The following is a 21,832-nucleotide window of genomic DNA, read 5'->3' as shown; positions in this document are numbered from 1 at the left end:
CAAATGGTTTCCTTCAAAATAAGGCCATGATTATATGTTCGAGTATAAAATCCATGTATGGTTAAAGGAATGAGAAGGTAGATGTATGGATTCCCAATCATATGATAATGAGATGATCATGTTATATGCACATGAGTTTGTAAAGAAGAATCATGAGTTTGGTATGTGAAGTAGTACCATGTACAAGATGATATAAGCATGATTATAATTATGAGTTATGATGAAATATCATGATAAGTTCATGATATTACATGTCACAGATTTGTTAAATCTTATATGATTATGAAGGTTTTAATGTGGGGCTTGTACCACACACAACTATATATAGCCATGAGTTAGGATGGAATACCACTCAAACTATATCCTAAATAGTGAAGATCGTACCATTATCCTCCATTGTCCTAGTTAATGGGGACTGTATCATTATGCTCGATTGTCCTAGATAATAGGAATTGTACCATTATCCTCGATTATCCGACACAGTGGGGATTGTACCATTGTCCTTGGTTAGGTTTTAGGATGAACTTACTATGAATAAACAAGTTAGATTGATAGAAATACTAAGCTCTAAGTTATGGATTTGAGGCATGAGTTGATGATTGTTGAATAGTGTTTATATGGTTGAATCTTATAGAAATATTATGTTACATGATTGTCCTTAAGATGAAGGAATTAAGTGGTATTGGAAAAAACAAAAATCATCCAAAAATTGAGGTTTACGATATACGTATAGATACAATAGGTACGGAACAAACTCTTTACCCCATTTAAAAGTTTCTCAAATGTATTCAACTTTTCTTTTCAATTAAAACTTCTATGTAATTTCGAGTTCAATTAAAAATATTTGAGTTAGCTTCGTAACAATACTATTTTCAAGGAGTTAGCAAGAATGTTTAATTATCTTCCCCTTAACAATACAAATTGTGGTTTATGTAAAAAATCTTCCCCTTAGCTTGTACCCTTTCGCATCTACTCATGGAGTTTTTATAACTCACTCACATAAGATCAATTTGTTTTGTAGATTAGTGATTAGCTTACCACCCTTGTCGTAGAGAGGAGCTCCCAATCTTTTTTAATAAGTGTTCTAGAAGCCAACTTGAAGCCTAGAGAGTCAAGTCAAGTTCCACTGATGAGTAGGTCTTTATATTTATGTTTTTATGCTGTTGGGTAATTTTTATAGTTATGTAGCCACGAGGTGGCATTACACTTTACATGTTTTAAACGAATTGAATTATTATGATGGCTTGAGACCTTAATTCAGCACCATAAAGTGCATATGGATGTTAATATGAGATGCTATATGAGTTATGCTATACATACATTGATATATAACTTTTATATGTATTATAGATTGTAGGTATTTATGAATTTCTGAGTTAGTCTTGATATTTTTAACAAATTGATTAAAGATCACTTGAAACTCATATATGTTAACTATTGTAACCTTATTATGCAACAAAAACAACTAGATATGTTCTGTAAATTTGAAAAGTAAATCAAAAAATTGATTTTAAAATTGTATGATCCACATAAAAAATGTCTAAGGTTGTTTAACATTTAAAATCTTTTTCATCATATATATTAAACACATTTTTTTGGACTTTTGGGATAATACCCATTAAATAAATCCACATGAAAGGGAGGATCTAGATATTGGTGCATCAAGAATCCTTAATGAGAATGTGAACAGAGTTCCTTAAACTCTCAAGGACAGTAAGAGCAACTTACCATCAACTTTATATAGTCCAATAAATAAGGATCCTTCAGCTGAGCTATGTAAAAGAAAACGTGCAAGTATCCCTTGTCGGGAGAGCTTTCATGATTACTCCATAAAATGAAGTTGAACCAAGAGCTATTCACCTCTATATGTAAAAGTATATTAATGTGATGAATAACAAAACAGAGTCTATGAGGATTAACCATGTTTAGGACTTGGTTGACTTTCCACCACGTGTAAGACTATTAGGAACAAATGGGTGTAAAAGTGAAATGCAAGGTAAATGGTTTCATTAAGGGATACAAAGCTCTCTTAGTAATGAAAGAGTACACACAACCAGATGTGGACTATGAGGAAACTTTCTCATCGATAGTTAGGTTTGCCTCAATTTGCTTAATTCTATCTATGGTTGCAAATTTGGTTTTGGAACTTTACCAAATGGACATTAAAGCACATATCTCAATCGAGAACTTTAAGAAAGAAGATCTATGTTGATAAGCCTAATGGCTTTGTATCAAAAGTTCAAGAATGCAATTTTTACAAGCTTAAACAATATATCGAGTGCCTATAGTAATCATTCAATTCCAAACAATGGTATCTCAAATTTCACCATAATATATTATTTATAATGGGCTCATGATAATTGAAGAGGATTATTCTGTGTATGTTCATATCACAATCCAATTTCGAGCCATGATCAATGCATGGACCTAATAAGCATAACCCACTATGCAAAAGTGAGCCTCTTTGTGTAAACTTATCAATCGATTTAACTACCATACATTATCCCTTAGGGATCATACATTCATCATAACAAACCATCATTTCCTTAAAAATATGTATATATATATATATCTTATATTAATCCTGTTCATGATATTCTCAAAACAATATCTACCATTTGTCACCTTATGCCTTCATCATTAATCAAATTGACCATTCAATCTCTGCAAAAGTGTTTTGACTTCAACATCAAAGCATATCTATACTTATATGCAAAAGACCCATGACTATTGTAAAGTGACTCAATTGGGGCTACAACTACTGAATGCCTTTATAGTTAGCTACAAACTGATATGTGTAAGATGTGCTCTTCAATTTAGGATCTAGCTATCTCTAGATCTATAAAAACCAAAAACATGAACTTTGAAAATGTTGAGCATAAAACTCAATGAAGGACATAAGAAAGGAACAAGCCATAATAAGGAAGGACTTGTAGAAAACTATGCCATGAATTTGAAACCATGCATGTGTATACTTTGAAAACCTAAAACCAAATGCAATGCAATTATCAAACCACTTTTGATACCTTTACATCACTTACTCAATACACCTCCATAATTAAATGCTTCTGAAATCACATTTCAAAAGTCAAGACATAATATTTCTCAAAACATAATATACCAATATTAGAATCATTTAACCTTGATAAAGCTACTCAAGAAGTACATTGCTCAATGGATTTTCACTCCCTCACTAGCAAAGGTGATACCATAGATAATGTATTTACACTTCCTCACTATCTAGGGTGATAAGATAGGGTATATAAACCCATAACAAAAGGTTTAATGCCTTAAGCCAATGACCCCATCAAGTTTCCTATGCCATCCTTAGCCACATGACTAGCACCATTTCCACTCTTCTATGCTAGCTAAGGTGATCCTAGTGTGCATAACAGCCAAGGGATACTATTGCTCAACCAAGTTCTACTCAAGGGCTCAACCTAAACCATTTATTGACAAATCAAATCCATAATTCATGTAACTAGTACTACCATAACACACATTGTATCAACCATAATCATTATTCACACTAACCCAACAATTGGCTATAATCTCAATTTATACAAGTTCATACAACATAGTAATCTTTAAGCCAATTTGTAATCCTTAACACATTAAACGTTTATCGAATAATGTCACCATCATTAAAGCACCATTTTGGAGATAGTAGAATGCATGACACATCAACAATATTGAAAGGCTTGTTTCCATGCAATTTCATTGTATAAACATTTATTTATATCCGTGTGCCTAGCCTCATTTAACAAAATCACAAGAAACATTTCTTAGGCACTTATAGTAAAAGAAAAATACAATTTTTCATGTTTACCTTACCAAAACATTTTCAATGTAAGTCTACTCACCTTTTTATGCCACCAATACACTTACAATGCTACCTAGCCAAGCTTTTCTAAATTAGTTGGCTTTTCAGCTTTAAGAAAGCCTAGCATATATGATAAGCATAAATGAGAAATCTTAGCATTTATTCCAAAACTAATATTTATTTAACAATTTAATAACCTTCCACAATCCTTTCTATTGGATTTAGGCCCTTTTTTCCTTAAATTATACAACTCATAACCATTTTTACAACTAGGATTTTCCTCGAAACCCACTTTCACAAACTTTCTTTTAACAAAATTAAAATATGTTTATCAGCTCAACATTCTTTTCATATCCTATGCTTAAATCTAGGTCCTTCAACATTGCCATGTATTTTCCATACCCATTTACATGCTTAAGTTTTTTAGAAAAAACCTTACCTTGGTGACCTGGTGGGAGCTTGATTTAAGTGAGAAAGCCACCTAAAACCTTCAAATTAATAGTTGAAAACTAAGCTTAAAGATAGGCAAGATGAGAGAAAAGAATGTGAAGTTTTTTGGTGAAGAAAAGAATGAATAAAAAGCCCTTGGGTTAGGCTTTAAAACCTAATTTTTGCTTGTAATATGACCTTGGGATTGACCTTTTAACCCTCATGGGTCAATCCTTATACTCAAAAAACATTCTATTTTGATTAGGGTCTTCCAGAGATCAACCTTTTAATCAATGAAGGTTGATCCCTACAAAATAGAATGCCTTCTAAGAATTTTATTTGCCTAGGAAACAACCTTTCTCCCCTTAAGGGTTGATCTTTACAAAAAAAAATGCAAAAATTGGACTTTAAACTTTCAAAGATCATCCTTTCTGCTTTAGCTTGCAAAGATGATCCTTTTTAAGCTTGATTCCCTTCTTACTTTTTCTTCAAACCTTTACAGCTCTAATTTATGGATTTATAACGATACAAAGTAAGGATTTTTTGTCTAAGGAGGCATTTCTAGGCTCACCAAGTAAACTTATCCTTTTATTCTCATATCAAAATTTAGAGTTTAGGGTTTAGGTTTCACAATTAAATAGTCTAAAGGAAGTTTCATCATCTTGTTATTAGACATTAATGATCACACACTATTGGCTAGAAATGATAAGAAGAAGATCGTTGCCATTAAAAAATGGCTATCATAAAGCTTTAAGATGGAGGACATGGGGTGAAAGAAATTATATGCTTGGAGTTGCGATCCTAAGGAATCGTTCAAAATGACTTTTTGGTTTGTCTTGAAAGACATTATCAAAAAGTTTCTTGAACAGGCATATAAATGCAAGATTCCAAACCCACTAACACTCTTATTTCGAAAGACAAAACTTTGACTCTTGATTTCGCTTTTAATACTCCCAAAGAACAAAAATGTGAAACCCCAATTTTACAAGTGAAAATTAGATAAAAACTTGATTTTTTATGCTTCATATGTTAGTGATGATTATCAGTGAAAATTCCTTGTCATTTGATGTAAATCCTTCCATATTTTTATGCTAAATTCATGGATGAATAATAGGTGAAGGAATGGTTGAAAAAGGAAGCCAAAAGAATGTATTTTAACAAGTTCAAACTTGGAAGATCAATCCCAATGGTTACAAGTTGATCCTATGGCAAAGAACATGAAAAATTCCAAGATTTAAGAAGCCATAGTTGATCCTCTAGCTCCTGTAGTCGACCCTAAGGTAGACTACATAAAAAACTCAAAGATTTAACAAGCCATAGTTGACCCCCTAACCCTTATAGTAGACTATATCGTTTTTTTATTAGATCAATATATATAGTGTTCCACATGAGCCCTAGCCTTCATTTTGCATTTTCTTAACCTTCAACTCGTCCCTAACAACCACCAAACCCTTCTATAACCTTTCTAAATCCCATTGGACAAAGATTCAACCTTCCAAACTCAAATCTAAGGTAAGATTTGACACTTTTGGGTATTAATCATAATGTTTCAACTTAACTCAAAGGTTTTGTAACTTTTAGCTCATTTAACCCAAATTTAAACTTGGGGATTTTGTTCTTCAATAAGTTTGTGGAGCTAAGAATGATTAACGTTTCATTATATATGATTTGGATTTAAAGTACTATGGATTATTAGCTTGAAACGAAAATTATAGGTTTAATCGATTAGTTTCGAATAATGGGTTTGTTGGAAAATAGAAAATTTATGTTAGAAATCATTGTGTTAGGTTGCATTGAGATCATGAATTGTAGAACGAGCGAAGTTTGATGAAGCAAGGCTTAAAAGCATGTTTTTGTCAAGATGAGTGGATACATCACTTTTCAACTTTTTTAGTATGTAATATTAAAGCATGATTTGATGAGTGTGGTTTCTCATAAATGTTTTGCTAAGTGAAAATGTGTGTTGCCCATTATAGTGTTAGAAAGGGGGTAAATAGCATTAAAAATTTTTAGAATCAACCCTTGTAAAATGATAGAGCTTTTAACAGATTAGAGAAATATATATATAAAGCTTGTGGAAGCTAAAAGACACCAAGAAATGAAGGGTAAAGAGAAGTGGACAATGCAAAGTTATTTATATTAGCTCGGTCCCCTTGACCTACATTCACTACCTTGATCTCCCAATCAAGGATTTTCAATCCTAACTTCACTATACTAGTGGAATTCACAGCTTTTATAAAGTGAGCTTCTAACTCAAGCTCTAATCCCTTTTAACAATCTTCAAAGTGCTTCCCACACTCTAATTTCCCAAGAAAGAGAAGAAAAAGAAGTACAACAATGACACTTTACAAATTTGAAAATATTACAACTAAGCTAGATTTAGAATGAAAAACAAGTGTTTCTTGTGAAGGATGTTTGGCTTTTTTACTCAAATGGCTATTCTCTCATCAAATCTCCTTTCTTTGACCGTTAAAGCTTTTTTTATACTTGAGGAGTCAGACTTTTTTATTGGAGATAATTTTTGGCTATTAGAAACGACTCTGATGTACTTCTAGTTGTTATTCTATCTTCTAGCATTTAAATTTAAAAATGGAGATACACTTGAACTAACCAATTACAGGCAGCTCTAACTGATTATAGCTTCTCTACCTTGCACTATCCTACTACTGTGATCTCTTCTCTAATTGATTACAGTAGGCTCTAACTGATTAAGACTTCTCTATCTTTAAGCTTCTCTTCTTCATCAAACTTCCTCTAGCTGGTTATAGCAAATTCTAACTGATTATAAACTTTCTGTTTTCACTTCTCCACACTGTAATATTCCTCTAATTGATTTCTTATTCCCTTAATCGATTAAAGCTTTACTTCCTTCAACCATAACCTATTAAAATTGGCTTTAATCAATTAGAAATTTTTTGAATTTTAAACTTCTCCATTTTAGCTCCCTTCAATGGTCAACTATATTTTCAAACTTGTTTTTAACGCTTGAACATACTAGGATCTTGGGCTCTCATCGATTAGCATATTTTTGTGTTCCCAACTTATCACATAGCCATGCCATAACTACTTAAGTTCCTTTATTAATCAGTTATTAAGGTTCTGTTTTTGTTCATTACTTATTCTTTCCCCCTTAACTAATTAACTCTTCATTAAACTTAGCAAGCTCCTTGGCTTGCCTTTAATTAACAACTTTGTTAGGGGTATTAAATTAAATCTTGCACACTTAAGTAACATGATTAGACATTAATGAATGAGGAATGTTTTATTATCATCAAAAATATATGGAGTCAACATTCTCTGCCTTTTTTGATGATGACAAAACACTCCTAGATTAAGAGTGCAATGTTTATGGATGACAAGAATTTTTTATACAGTTTTGGGGATTGCTCCCCCTAAATATATGCTTGTTAAAATTATCTAACATAAGACCATTCAAACACAGGAGCATATATATATATATATATATATGTATGTATGTATATATTCAATGTTCAACCATTCAGTATAAGTTCAACATAAAAATATAAAAACTCATCACAACATAAGCCACATAACCCATATAAACATTGTTCAACATATACCACCATCATAAAACATATAAACCATGCAAACATTATTTAGCATTGTTCATCATCAAATAAACAAAAAAAAATACGAAAGCAAAGACAATAAAAGCATAACTTCAAGACTGAGTTCATCATTCCTATCAGCTCTACTTCCTGATCCTATTTTCTTGTCTTTCTATTTTCTCTCCCTTTTTGGCATCATCTAAAAAGGTTCTAATCCGAATCAAATGAAAATTAAGAGCTTTGGGAAAGAAACGGGATAGAGAATTAAAGGTAGATATGGGTTGAGGGGCTATGGGTTTAAAGGTTGGTTTGGTGGAGGTCAATGCCATTCTTTCCAACTTTTTTCTCCTGAAGGTTTTTGTTTTAACTACCATTGTTTTCCTCCCCCTTGCTGTAATTTTTTTTGCAATAAGAGCAGTGTCCTTTTCAACTACTTTATCCTTATCTTGATTTTTTTCCCCTGCACCTTGTTCTATCTTTTATGGAGCTAACTGAACTTCCTACATCTTAGCTTGTTTTTGTGCCTGATCAACTTTAGCTTACTTGATGATGTCTCTGATAAAGTCAGAAACTAAGATTTCTTCAAAGTCTCTAGGGGAACTCATAGCACCTTTTTCAGCAGTTGAGTGTTCTTTTTCCCCTTAGGTTCTTTCTCCATTTCTTTTTCTTCCTCATTCCCTTCTGTGGTAGGTTTTTTCTCCATTTCTCTTTCTTCCTCATTCTCTTTTATGGTTGGTTTTTTTTCCATTCCTCTTTTTTCCTTATTTTCTTTTGTGGTTGGTGTCTTTTCCTTTTCCTATTCTTCTTGTTCAATATTCTCTTTAGGTATTTCTTGTCCAGTTTTCTTTTCATGATCAGAAATAGCATCCTCAAATTATTATGTAGTTGTTCTCTCCCTGGACTCACTTGTAGCAGTGGCTAGGGCTTTAAGAGATTTTGTTTTCTTGGCTAGATGTAACAAGGCTTCAGGCTGTTGGAGTTTTTCTTCAATCTTTACAATCTTCTCAACCTAGTTGCTCAACTTCCTATCGAATCTCATGAGGAGATTAAACATCATGTCATTTTGAAGAGGAAGCTGACTAGTCTTAGTGAAAGGTGTTGAGGAACTTCCAATTTGAGGGGGCAAGGGTGTACCTCTTGTCACCTTAATGCATTTATTACTCTCTATCTTATACCCCATATTCAGTGCACTTTTTAAAAATATCCTTGATCCTTATTCTTGTAAGATCATATTGAAATCTTCCATTCCATATTCCTTCTTTTTCATCAAAGCTGTAAGAATATTGCCATAAGGCAAGTTTGCTTCATCCCCCAATAGGGTTGCCCTGATTCTTTCCACCATGTACCTTCCCACATTTAGTGGGATTTCATTGAATACAACCTCCATTAGCCACAAGTTCGATGCACTAACATAACTAAAGCTGCTACTTCTTCCATACAAATTGGTTGCTATGAAATAATGTAGAATCATAAGCTGAGCATTCTTAATCTCATTTGCATAACTTCTAGAGGGAAACTTTTCCTTTTTTCTAGTGACAATCTCCCACAGATTGTTCAGCCTCATATTTTTCAAGCATCTTGTACTCTCTTATTTCAAATTTAGTTTTGAGAAATTCTCTTAAATCTTGAGCATTAATTTGAAAATCTCTACCATTTAAGAACACATTTAAGCTATTATCTGCAAATTCTTCTTCATCTTCCAGTTCAGTTTTTTTAACTGTAATTCTAGAATATAATTTCGTAATCAAAGAAAGGCTAAACATTTTATCTCCAAATGTATTCATATACCTTGACTTCAATATTTCAAAATATCCCTTTAGATCTTCTTTTACTCTCGATGAATCATTAAAACTTTCCCAATCAAAAAATTTCCACAAGAGATTGTAGCATTCTCAATCTTTCTAAACCTATTAGCATACAAATGATTTCGAAATCGGGAAGATGAATCACTACTTTTGTTTGTGAGAGCTCTTACCTCTGTTAATCATTTCTCTTTCTCTGTTGCCTTCTTTTTGTTTCCCTTCTTCTTTTTTGTTAAAGATTCTTTGATTTTTCCTTTCTTCTTATGGGAATGTGATGGAGGATCATCAACTTTACTTTTTCCTTTCCCCTTTTCAACTACTTTGAGGGTAAAAGAAATTTTTGCCATGGGATTTTCTTTCTAAAGGTTTCTTAGGGTTTAGAGAAAAGTAAAGAAAGAAAAATCTGAAGGCTTTTAGATATTGATTTTAAAGGTAACGGACTCTCTAGGTAGATGGAAGTCTTTCATGGGAAGCTAATAACTGGTTACCCACGTTTTGGGTGGGTGGTTTCCCACACCACTTGCCTAGTTTTTTTTTTGTTTTAATTTTCAAAATTTCCCACACCTTAGTCCTTTAGCCATCAGAAGTCCTCTAATTGATTAACTCATGTCGTAATCAGTTACTATGTTTCGGAATTAAAGTTTTCTAAAAGGTCAGATTTTCTTTAACTGATTATGAACATTATTAACCGATTGTCAATTTACTAACTTGCTTAGCTATGTTAAGATCGAATTGTTCTAATCAGTTAAAGGGAGTCTTAACTGATTATAGTGATCTTGGTTTCTATTTTACCATTCCTCTAGTCCATCACAATCCTTCTTTAATCAAATATGTCAAAAAGTGGACATGATTATCACAAGAATTATCATAAAAAAACATGATCAATTTAGCATAAATTAGAGTTCATTGACATCAATCATTCCTAAATCTCTCATACTTTTACAAAATTGTTTTTCATTCAATGGTTTTGTGAAAATGTCAGCCAATTGATGTAAGGTATCAACCAAATCTACTTCAATATCTCCCTTAAGCTTATGATCTCTAATGAAATGATGTCTTATTTCTATGTGCTTTGTTCTAGAATGCTGAACAAGATTTTTGGAGATATTAATGGCACTTATATTACACAATATATAAGAACTTTGTGCATAGCCATTTCAAAATCATTTAGTTGTTGCCTAATCCAAAGTATTTGTGCACAATAACTATCTAGTGATATATATTCAACCTCATCAGTTGATAAAGCAACCGAATTTTGTTTCTCGCAAAACTAAGACACAAGCATATTTCTAAGGAATTGACAAGTACCACTAGTGTTTTTCCAAACAATTTTGGTACCAGCAAAATCAGCATTGGAATAACCTAAAATATTGAAAGATGAACCTTTTAGATACCATAAGCCTAAGCTTTGAGTATCCAAAAGATATCTAAAAGTCCTTTTCATAGCAATCAAATGTGATTCCTTAGGACATGATTAGAATCTTGCACATAAGCATACACTGAATAGGATATCAAGCCTACTTGTAGTCAAATAAAAAAGTGAGCCAGTCATACCTCTGCAGAGCTTTTAGTCCACTTTTTTTTTTCTTATCGTGGTCAAGCTTTGTGGAAGGACTCATAAGAGCTCCAATTGACTTCATATTCATCACACTGAATTTTTTCAGCATTTATTTAGTATACTTCTCTTGGTTAATGAATATTCCATCTGCACATTGCTTGATTTGTAAACCAAGAAAGAACTTTAGCTTTCCCATCATGCTCATCTCAAATTCTTCTTACATTTCCTTAGCTAAATTCTCACACAACCTTTCATTAGTAGCATCAAATACTATAACATCAACATAAATTTGAATAGCAATCAAATCAGCCTCATTTTTCTTAATAAACAAAGTATTATCTACACCTCTTTTAGAATATCCTTTTTCAATTAAGAACTTAGAAAGTCTTTCATACCAAGCTCTGAGAGCTTGTTTTAATCTATAAAGTGCTTTATGTAATTTATATACATGATCAATTTTATCAAACACTTCAAAACTAGAGGGCTATTTAACATATATTTCCACTTATATAAAGCCATTAAGAAATGCACTTTTAACATCCATTTGAAACAATTTAAAATTCATAAAGCATGTATAAGCTAGTAAAAGTCTATTAGCTTCTAATCTAACTACTAAGGTGAGGTTTCATCATAATCAATACCTTCCTCTTGATTATAGCCTTGAACAACTAACCTTGCCTGGTTTCTTACCACATTTCCCAACTCATCCATCTTGTTCTTAAATACCCATTTGTACCAACAATTGGAAGGTTGGTTAGCCTTGGAACTAAGTTCTAAACCTTGTTCCTTTCAAATGGGCCTAATTGTTCTTGCATTGTAATCATCCAACTCTCTTCCTTTTCTGAATCCTCAATGTTCCTTGGTTCCATTTGTGATATTAATGCTAGATACTCACAAGCTACATTTAATCCCTTTCTAGTTTTGACACCTTTCAAGGGATCACCCATGATGACTTCTTAAAGATGATTCCTTACAAATCTCTAGCTTAAACGAAGATCATAGTGTTGTTACTCAACTCTTTGTAAGTCTTCTAATAGTGATTCATCATCATATTTTTCCTTTAAGCTCTCTTTATCATTTTCTTTGCTATCCAAGCTCTTTTTTTTCCATTTTCTTTTCAATGTCATTTTCTTTTCAATATTGCAGCTTACATTTTGAATAGAGTTTCCATTAGAGTCATGATTTCTAAAACATTTTGCATTCAAAATGTAAGCTGCAATATTCATTGCTTCAACAAAAAAATATTTTGACAAGTTGTTTTAACAAAACATTGTTCTTGCCATTTCTTTCAAGGTCTTATTTTTTCTTTCAACAACTCCATTTTGTTGTGAAGTTCTAGGAGCAGAAAAGTAGTGATCAAACCATTTTCATTATAAAAGATTTCAAAGTTATCATTTTCAAATTCACCACCATGGTCACTTCTAGCACTAAGAATGGTGAGACTTTTTTCATTTTGAACTTTTTTACAATGCTTAATAAAAATTGGCAGTGCATCATCTTTATGAGCAAAAAAATAAACTTATGTGAATCTAGAGTCATCATCAATAATAACAAAGCCATATGACTTGCCTCCTAAACTAACAATAATTATTGGTCCAAACAAGTCAATATGTAATAATTCAAGTGGCCTAGAAGTTGATATTACTTTCTTTGATTTAAATGAACTTTTAACTTGTTTTCCAAGTTGACATGCATCACAAACTTTGTCATTTCCAATGATATCTTTAGAAGTCGACTAACTAAGTTTTTTCTCAAAAGTTTTGAAATGGTATGCATGCTAAAATGTACTAGTCTTCTATGCCACAACCAATTATCACATACATCGTTGGCAGTAAAACAAGATTCACAAGACTTAATTTCATCAAGAAAGATAACATACATATTTTTAATTCTTTTCCCAATGAATACTACTTTGTTAGTGTTAACATTAATCACTTGACATCGACGAAAATCAAAGCATACTCCAAACCCTCTATTACAAAGTTGACTAATGCTTAGCAAATTATGTTTTAGACCTTTAACAAATAAGACATGCTTGATTTGAGTTAGAGATATGTTACTAATGATTCCAATTCCTTGGATAACACCCTTGGAATCATCACCAAAGGAAACACTACCACTTTTGTTTCTATCAAGGTTGGCAAACAAGTTCTCATTGTCGGTCATATGCCTTGAGCAACCACTGTCCAAGAACCAAGGATGCCTTTTGTTCTTGCTCAACCTACAAAATAGATTTTTAGTTTTTCTATAAAGGCACCCATACTTTGATGCAACCTTGGGGGTTAGCAATCACATGAAATCCTTTAAAAACCCAAACTAACTTGGTTTTTGGACAAGTTCTATCATAAGAGAAATAATCATAAGACAAATGTCCTTTTCTACCACATATATAACAATGACATGAGATAGCATTCATTCTCCTTCTTAGCCTTGTTTTCTTTTCAAACTATTTTTCAACTTTTGGTTTCAATTTTGATCCTTCTTCTCTATCCACTTTAAGTGCAACATTCTCATCAACAACTCTTTGTAATTCTAAATACTTACTTTCCAATTCAACCTTCAAAAATTCAAAATCAATTTTAGACTGTTCAAGTTTAGTTTGAAGCATGTTTCTTTGTTCAAAAACAAAGTTGTACTCATGTTTAATTTTTTCTAATTTTTCATTTAATGTAATAGTTTTTTTCTTCATAGTTTTATATTTCAAGGCAAGTTTTTCAAATTCAACATATAAGCAGTCATATTCATCTTGCAAGTCATCATAGGAAATATCAAATGAATTAAAAGTTACTTTAATTTCTTTTTCTTTTTCCATTAAGTAGAAATTGGCTTTTTCTTCCAATTATTCTTTTTTCTCTTTTGAACTTGATGAATCACTATTAGACCATGTTGCTGTCACCATTTCTCTTTTTGGTTTCTTCATTTTCTTTCAGGTTTCTTCATTAAGGAATAGGCATTTTGATCTGAAGTGTCCTAGTTTTTTACATTCAAAGCACAACATCTCATCTTTTTTGCTAAAATCACCCTTGTGCTTGTTTTTAAGAAGAACCTTGATCCTTTTTGTAATTTTTTCTTCTATACTTTTTACCTTTTTATCCCATTAACTTTCTAAATCTTTTGGCCATCATGGCTAGCTCTTCATCATCATCACTTGATAGCTCTTCTAATTCCTCCTCAAGTGAACTAATCTTGAGTGGTAAATTTTTCTTCTTGTCTTTGGCCTTTTGCCTTTCCTCCTCTTTTTCTTCTTTCATTGCAAGTTCGTTCATGAGCAATAAGCCACAAATTCATCAAGTGTGACCACATTGAGATCTTTGGCCTCTTGGTTAGTTGTGACTTTGGGTTTCAAACTTTTAAGGAGACATCTAAGTAATCTTTTTACTAACTCATATTCAGGGATAGTTTTTCCAAGTTGATTAAGCTTGTTTGTAATATTGGTAAACCTATTAAACATGATAGTGAAATCTTCACCCAATTCCATTTTAAACATTTCATAATTATTGGTGAATAAGGCAATTTTGAACTCCTTTACTTGTGAAGTCCCCTCATGAATAACTTTAAGTTTTTCTCAAATCTCTTTAGTTGTTGTACAGCTAAAGATTTTATTGAATTCTAAAAGAGTAAATGCAAAATGAAGGGTGTTGATGGCTTTAAAATTGTTTAGAGCTTTTTGAATTCAACCTCAGTCCACTCATCTCTAAGCTTAGGCATTTTCTCACCAATGACAAAGCTAGGTGAAGTGGGAACATAAAGTCCCGTAATAACATCTCATATTTCATAGTCAAGGGCTCTAACGTATATAGACATCTTAGTGCTCCAATAAGCATAATATAATCCATCAAATAAAGGAAGCCTATTGATGGATTGACCTTCAGCAACAACTAACTTTTATAAAGCCATATGGATCTTCTTTAAGGAGGTTAAGCTTTAATTTTAAGGGAATGGCTCTAATATCACTTGGTGGTCCCATTAGAGTGTTAAAGGGGTGAATAGCACTAAAAATTTTTAGAATCAGCCCTTTTAAAATATTAAAGCTTTTAACAAATTAAAGAAAAATAGATATGAAGCTAGTGGTAGCTAAAAAACACCAAGAAAAAAAGCTCAAAGAAAAGTGGACAATGCAAAGTTATTTATAGTGGTTCGATCCCCTTGGCCTGCATCCACTAACTTGATTTCCCAATTAAAGATTTCCAATCCCAACTTCACTATACCAGTGGAATTAACAACTTCCACCAAACTTTTACAAGGTGAACTTCTAATCCAAGCTCTAATCCCTTTCAACAATCTTCAGAGTGCTTTTGGCACACTAATTTCTCAAGAAATATAAGAAAAAGAAGTACAACTATGGCACTTTACAAATCTAGAAATATTACAACTAAGCTTAAACACATTTTCTGGATTTAGAATGAAGAACAAGTGTTTTTGGTGAAGAATGTTTCGCTTTTTTGCTCAAAATGGCTATTTTCTCATCAAATCCCCTGTCTTTGACTGTTGAAGTTACCTTTTATACTTAAAGAGTTGGATTTTTTGGTTGGAGACAATTTCTAGCCGATAAAAACAACTCTGATCCACTTCTAGTCGTTATTTTGTCCTCCAACATTTAAATTCAAAAAAGGAGATCAACTTTCGTTAACTGATTATAGGCAGCTTTACCTGATTACAACTTCTTTGATTTACACTATCATGCTGTTGAGATCTTTACTTTAACCGATTACAAGAATCTCTAATCGATTAAGAGTTCTTTGTCTTCAAACTTCTTCTCTTTAACAGACTTCGTCTATCTGGTTATGGTAAGTTCTAACCGATTACAAACTTTTTATTTTTTCTTCTTTACAAAGCAGTCTTCTTCTAATTGATTACCTCTTCCCTTAACTAATTGAAGCTTTACATCCTTTAATGATAACCGATTAAAATCAACTTTAATCAACTAAAAATTCTTCAAATTTTGAACTTCTCCATTTTTGCTCCCTTCAATGGTTAACTATATTTTCAAACTTGTTTTTGGCACTTGAATAAATTAGGACCTTGTGCTTTAACTGATTAACAGACTTCTTAACTGATTAGCCTATTTCTATTTTGTCAACTTATCACACAACCATGCTTTAATTGATTAAGGTCCCTTTTCGTCACAAATGTTAAATGATGAATGTTAGATGATGAATGTTAGTTGATGAATGTTAGTTGATGAATGTTAATTGATAAATGTTTCATGATGTATGTTAATGTGATACCTGGTTAAGTTTGATGAATGTGATATGTGTTATTCCTATCAGTATGAATCATAAGATGTCAGAACAAGGTTCCTTAATCTATTACAAAAGTAAAAAGATAAGATTGATGCATGAGATTTAAATCAAATTGTCCCAAATCCTTAACTTTCAAATGCATGGTTGATAAGCCCTAGAAGGCAAGACTCGCTTCCATGATTTGACATGAGTAATGTATAAGCTAACCTTTTTTTATGTGATTCAAATTTTTTCTCTTAAATTAAATTTTAAAAGATTATGACACTTCAAAATGTATTGAATGTGTTTTCAACGTTGTTGAATATGGTACTCTATGATTTAAAGGTTTGATACATATTTTTAAGGAATTTATAAAACTTGTTTAAAAGCATGATTATTCTTTTACAAGTTCATTTATGTATTTGAAAGATCATACAAGCATGGTTATATAAAAGGTTATTTGTGTAAAAGCTCTAACCTTTTGACTTGTCCCCTTCCCGTATCCATTCATGGAGTCTTTATGACTCACACGTTAGTTTTCCTCAATTTTTTTTGGTTGTAGATTTGTGATAGTTGTTGAGCACTCGTGTCACAAAAAAGTGGTCCATTTTTCTTTTGGGTAGGTGAGATAGCAACTTTCTTGAAACTTAAGGAGTCAGGGTCATGTTTCACTTGATGAGTCAATCTTTAAATTGTCGTTTATAATTTCACTTCCCTAACCAAGGAATCTGTCTTACCACCAAAAAGAAGAATAAGAGAACAACCGTGTGGATGAAACCACCTGTTGTTCACTTTAAATTCAATACTGATGGTGCTTTCAGGTGTAATCCTAAAGACTTTACAATTTGGGGCATTCTTCTAAAAGAAAATGGAGACACATTAATTCTTTTTCACATGTGATAGGTGTCTCTGACTCCAACACAGTGGAACTCCTCGTCGTTAAAAAGGTTTCCTTACTATTTGCTACTCTAGGTTAGCTTTCACACCTCTTACTCATTGAATGTTATTCACTCAATGTTGTTCATTGGATTAAGAACCCATTATCTATACCTTGGAGATTGAGGTGTCATGTTATGCAAATTACAAAATTGCTGGATCATACTAGAGTATAAATCATGTCCGCCATGCTGCAAATGGAACTATTGATGATCTAGCCAAAAGTGGTGTTTCAAGAAATTCAAACCTTATTTGGTTTAATGTGGAAGTAAGCAATGAGGCCCTAACTGAGAATGAAAGGAATCATTTTGTTGAATCTAAAACTGAAGCTAATAGAAGTTAACTTTCCATTATATCTATTAGCTTTTAGCTAGTTCTTGTATATTTTTGTATAACAGTAAACCCTTGCATTCTGCTTATGCTTGGCCAATCTTTGATTATGCCTTAGATTTTCCTTAAATAAGCAGGTTTAGAAGTCAAGGATATACAAGTCTATGGCTCATTTTGTTTAGACAATAACCTGTTTTTATGTGCCATTCTCCTCTAAGCAATGAATTTACAAGCATTTCAAAAAAAAAAATCTGTTTATGAATGTTGTTTATGGATTGCTATTAAGCCATTGAATGGCAAGATATTTCTTATGATGTTATGTGACTGCTATGAATGATGGCATGAGGCCTCATGAGCACCTAGGGTGCCAATTTACAGATTTCACATGAAATGTACTAAGTACAATTATTATGAATGGCAATGCACATACATAGTTTATGTTGAGAAGTTCATAATCACGTGTTACGCCTATATATGAATGTTATGTTTATGATAATGAATACTTTACGTATAAATGATAATGATGGAAAATGAGCTAAATGTGATTGATTGATTGATGATAAAATGATGAAAGAGGCTTACTAAGGTCTAGTGGGCCATACCCACATAAGTTCTAGTGCCGATCATGATCCCTATAGAAAATGGGATGTGAAAATAAACTTAATGCTTGTGTTCCCTATTCTAGTATTTTTGATAGCCACATGTATTCCATGATGTCTATTAGACCTAATATCAACTTTTTAAAAGGTTTGGTTAGTAAATTCCAATCCAACCTTGAACTTGCTCGTTAAAAAGAAATTAAAAGGATAATACAGACTTGATCAATAGAAAGCAAATAAAAAGATATTTCACAATCTAAAATAAACTATTGCTTACATGTTACTTTATAGTGATTCAAGTCAAAACCTAATTGGCTAGCAATATTAATTGAGGTAGTGAGCCCAAATCAACTTCAAGATATGAATTCTTGCTCAATAGGGGTGATATCTCTTAAAGCAACAAGAAACAGTTTTGCACTACTTTATCCACTATGGAAGCAAAGTTTACGGCTTTTTCATCAATCATGCATCAAATTGTTTAGTAGAGGCAATTTCTTCTAGATCTTGATGTAACTACTTATGCCTCAAATCCAATGACCAATCACTTTGATCGTATGGTTGTGATTGCTTTTACAAAAGATCCCAAATATGATATGTGGAAAAAGAAGTGATCTTTAAACATATATTCCCTAGTCGTATGGTGGCAAATCCTTTGATTAAACCTATTACTAGAGATACTTATGTGACTCATGTTTAGTTTTTAGAACTTCATAGATGGTGATTGTTATGTTCAATTATTTGTTTTGAATAATTTATTAGGATATTAATAACATTCATGTGTTTTTTCATTCTATTGTTTATGTGTTTATTTGTTAGATAATGATATAATTAAGTATGTCAACAAGATTAAGATTAGTTGACTTGCACAAGCAATTGCCTTTGGCACCTATAAAAGGAAACAAAGAAGAGACACAAACTACTAGTGCTTTTAAATAATGAATAGAGATTGAAATGTCACCTTAGTGGAATCCAGGATGAGGTCCTCACAATAAATAAAATTTAAGGGAGTCAAAATGGACTAGCCCACAATCGATTTAGCTTGAAAAGTAAGCCAAAAGTGAAACCTAATTTGGGACATAAAATGGCGAGCAAATGAAGAAGTCAAGTTAGCCACTTTGAAGAGCAACTAAACTAAAATATGTACCGCTTAAGGAGTTTGATGTATTCTTTTATATAAGGATACTCCATCATAGCATATATTTCATACTAAATGTGTTTTACAATTGATATAGGAAATGGAAAAATGGATCACCACCTTTTTACCATGTGAATCCTAAGAAGGTTAATAAAACATTCATAGTGCCCCTTTGTGACCTTTTGCTATGCCATAAGGTGAGGAATGGATGTTTACTACAATAATATGTTACCCAATACCATGGATGATTCAATTATACAAGATTAATAGCATGAGGGCAAAGGAAAGACTTTTTGATATCACATCTATGCACTATATTCAAGGTCAATCAATTATGTCAATTTTAAGAGCATGACATAATTGTGAATATAAGTTGCAACACAAGAAAGGTTGAAGCATGCTCATTGAGGGTTTTGATATTCTCAATCCAATGTGATCAAATAGGTCTAAAGCATATGAGACATTACATTCGTAAGGGTTGATGTCTCTATTAAGGTTTTAATGAGTTCCTGGTAGAAAGCTCTTAAAAGTGTACTCAGAAATAGCATAGTTCATTAACCTATATGAACTTGGGATTGGGATGGTTTGGGAGAGTGATAGATGGCTTCCCATCATGTGTGAGTGGGAGATGTTGGGCTATTGGAATAACAAACATGATGATAATCCTATTTAGATATGACTATCAAAGGATAAAGGCTTACCTTTTTATCTTCGTAAATCTAAGTTATCAAGATTATCTAATATGAGAATTATCAAATCAAAGTTCTTAAGATTTTCTTGATAAAAGGTATTAGGTAATCAATAAAGGGTTATAAATAGACTCCAATGTTCCACAAAAATTTACGACAACAATTCACCAAAGTAATTTAAAAATTTACTAAAGTAGAAAACCTTCTCCCTTCCTAGAGAAAGACTTTCTTTCCTCTATTTCAAGCTAAAGGTTCATGAAGTGTCAAGAGTGAGCTTGTTGCTTGGTTCTGAAATAGCTTTTCACCACATGTATTAAAAACTAGTTCATCAAACATTCATGAAAGAAGATGGAGTCATTTTGCATTTATCTCGAAAAGGTTAACACTAGAAATAGGTTTGTGCAAAATTTATGTGATTTTATGTATTCATAATTTTATCTTATAGATTTGATATAGGCCTCACAATTTTCTATATGATATGACAACATGACATGAACACAACACAAGTTTAAGTGAATTTGGGTTTATGCTAATCGTGTTGACATGATTAAATCACGAATAAATCATGTTTTAACTGTGTCAAACCTATTTAACCAATCTAAGATATCTAAGACATAATTAGTTAATCATGTTATCACATATCCACATAACCTGTGTCTCATTTATTAGCCATTTACTTACTTATGTTCAAGTGTTGTGTAGATATGTTTAGTACACAGTAAGACTTAATTTTTTATCTATATAAATACTGATATTTTTATGATGATTGAGATTTATTGATATTGAATTTTATTATATTTGGTAAATATTATTTTATTTATAATTTTTCATTGTTAATTTGAATAATAGAATCAAATTTTACTTGTATGTAATTTAATTTTATAATTTTAGTCTCATCAATCGTATAAATTTTAACCATATCATTTCGTATAAAATTTAACATGAAACATTTAATAAATGTGTTAGCCATGTCGTATTACACATTTATTAAACTTATCAATGCCCATGTTTAAATCCTGACATGATTAATTAATCATGTTGTATTCGTATTTATCCGTATAATTGTTAATATCCTATATTTACATGATACGGTCAATATATAAAAACATGAATTACCAAATCTAATTTGATGTCCAATATAAGTATATTTGCTTATGAAACGGAGGAAAAGTCCAACAAACAAATACACACATGTTAGCTCACCTCTTTATACCATAAAAACACTCATATGTGTGCGTGTAGAGGTTACAAAAATATCAAACCAATTAAGTCGTTACTATTATAATAAACTAGTTTATTAGTATAACATTGAAAAAAAAATCCAATATAAATTTGAAATAGGCCCATAAATAGTATATTTACCATAAAGTTAAACGAAATTTATGTAAGGTGGAATTTGAACTTGATAAATTAAAGATAATAGAATGCAAGATTTGTTGGAAAAAATGATACTGATAAATTAAAGATAATAAAAGATATGATTGGAAAAGATGATCACACAATCAGCTGAGAGCGTGACCCTAGAAAAAGTTCCTTTTTAATTGATAACTATTACTTTGGTCCATCATATAATGAAGTCAGGAGACACTAGCATGTAGAATGATTAGTTTTCTTTTCTAGTATGTAAAGCAAATCATCATATTTAATTAAAAATGAACAACATTTAACATATAGTTCATATCAAATTCCGGAGACTACAACTTCATGAATATTTACTAATTTGTGACCACAAGAGCTCCT

This window comes from Theobroma umbraticum, unplaced genomic scaffold (genome assembly GCF_002168275.2).
Source record: "Theobroma umbraticum cultivar Fairchild unplaced genomic scaffold, ASM216827v3 scaffold_95.0, whole genome shotgun sequence".
Lineage (NCBI taxonomy): Eukaryota > Viridiplantae > Streptophyta > Magnoliopsida > Malvales > Malvaceae > Theobroma > Theobroma umbraticum.
This window is presented reverse-complemented; position numbering follows the sequence as displayed.